This window comes from Crocuta crocuta, unplaced genomic scaffold (assembly GCF_008692635.1).
Source record: "Crocuta crocuta isolate KB4526 unplaced genomic scaffold, BGI_CrCroc_1.0 scaffold204, whole genome shotgun sequence".
Lineage (NCBI taxonomy): Eukaryota > Metazoa > Chordata > Mammalia > Carnivora > Hyaenidae > Crocuta > Crocuta crocuta.
The window spans coordinates 1,785,706-1,787,728 of NW_027529603.1; the positions used below are offsets into that span (position 1 = coordinate 1,785,706).

Below are 2,023 nucleotides of genomic sequence, written 5' to 3' on the forward strand. Positions count from 1 at the left end.
CTCCCCGCGCCTCCGCGGCCGCGCGCCACGACCCCCTCCCGGCCACTGCCCCCGCGCGCCCCCGCCTTGGCACGCTCCCGCGCCTGGCACGCGCGGGCACACTCATTCTGCGCAGGCCTGGGAGCCCCCACTCCCACTCGACTCGCGCTCGCACACGCCCTCCCCCCGCTGGCACACTCGCCCGCACTGGCACGCGTGGCCCCCTCACATTCGCCCTTCCTCAGGAACGCCCTCCAGACGGCTGTGGCCCCTGTGCTTCACGCGCAGGCCCGACCGCTGGTCTCAAAAACGGGCGTGCACACGTACCCGCACCCACTCCGCCCGACCCCCTAGGGACGCTGGGCGCGCCCCCTTCCCTCCCTCCCAGGTCTCTCATTTACACTCCCTCTCTCAGTCAGCCTTAGCCAGGTTTCTGCTGCTTAATGCTCCCGCTTGTTCAGGCCTCGACTGCCTCGTACCGACCCCCTGGCACACCCTGGGCCAATTCTCAGGGTCCTCCCTCAGGCATCTCTATGAGAGAAGCTCGAGCCAGAGTCCCCAGGCCCCATTTTGGGTACTGGAGACCAGCCGTCTCCGCCCCTCCCCTATTCTACTGCTCCCAGCAATGACCACCTTCCCAGCCACATACACATACACCCCTCACGCGGAGGGAAGGTGGCTTGACGCTCCCCAGACCAGGATGCACCAGGCTGGGAGTCCAGGCCCTCGTCTCCCATCAAGTCTCCGGTGATACCATAACTACTCTGTCCTTCCTCGCCCTGCGAGACACAGGGCCTGGGTGGAAACCTTCACAGGGATGAACAGGGTAGGGAGGGCACACCCTCTATGCCTGGACAGTTCTGGCAGTTCCAGAATGCGGGGCACGCGCGTGTTTGGCGCGGGGGTTCGCCCTTTGAGTTTTCCCTTCGCAGCCTCAGCCTCTGAGGGGCCAGTGTGCTCACTTCACTTGCCCCCCCGGGCCTCTGGTCTGGCTACAACAAGGAGGATTAAGGCTAGACAACCCGACCAACTTCTGAGGCCACGCGAGAGAGCAACAGAAAGGTTGAATGCCAGAGACGGAGAACTGAGTGGCCCACCCCCATCTCCACCCCATGGATTTTTTCACCCGACCTTTGACCCATAATCCCTGCGCCTGGCCCCTCCCGGGAGCTGCTCCAGGGCTGGGGGCGGGGAGAGGGGAAAGAACTATCTCGCAGTTTCCTCACACCCTTTCCCAGTAGGCTGCCCAAGCGCCGGGCCCTTTCCCAAGAAGTGCCTCAGGGACTCCCTTCTTCCCGCCACTGCCTGGGCTTTTCACTTTCACTTCCGTGGCTTCGGAATCCCCTCAGAGCAGTCGGCAGGGGTCAGCAGGGGCTGAGGCTCAGAGAGGGCCAGCTGGGGCTTAAAGATACACAGCGAAATAGTAGCACTCAGCTGAGATCCCGCCCATCCCCACCCACAGTAAGTGTCCCCTATCTGGCCTCTCGGCCCGCAACCTCCAGATTCCCAGGCTACCTACGGACGGGGATGAGATGGTGGACACTGGGAAAGAGCGGGGGTGGCGGGACGAAATTGGGGCGTGTGAGAGTCAGGAATTGCCCCTCACCGTGCGCAGCAACTAGACCTGGATGAGGTTGAGTGTTCAGGGGGTCGCGTACCCCTCGAGGGACCGACTGGTGCCAAGATCGGCAGGTCATTGCTGGGTTGACTTGACTTCCAGCTCCTCCAGTGTCCCAGCCACTGCCTCCTGCCAGGTGGAGAGCAGTGGGGAGTTCCGCCCCGACAACGTCCCCTCTCCACACGGGAACTCGGGGGCTGTAGTCAGCAGTACCGAAGTCCGCGGGGGCCGGGCCAGGGTCTGCGCTAGGCAACCAGGATCCGGGAGCCTGACATGTCGGTGTGTCCGCGGCTTAGCAAGGACAAGAGGCGCACGTCGGACCGGATCCCGGCGTCCGTTGATCTTCAGCAACTTCCAGGCGCAACACCCTGGCCGCGCCCGCTTCCCCGGTACCGCAGCGACACCTGGCGGGCGGTGAGGGACGTG

At 64.3% G+C, this 2,023-nt stretch overlaps 1 protein-coding gene across 1 annotated transcript in view; it reads right to left on the reverse strand.

The window, feature by feature from the left end:
* CNTFR (ciliary neurotrophic factor receptor) overlaps positions 1 to 1,643 on the reverse strand; it is a 38,933-nt gene extending 37,290 nt beyond the window's left edge. Inside the window, exon 1 of the mRNA XM_077761837.1 lies at positions 1,586 to 1,643. The gene's annotated coding sequence lies outside the window, so the exon portion shown is untranslated. The remainder of the gene's footprint in view (positions 1 to 1,585) is intronic.
* Between the last annotated feature and the right edge of the window lie 380 nt (positions 1,644 to 2,023).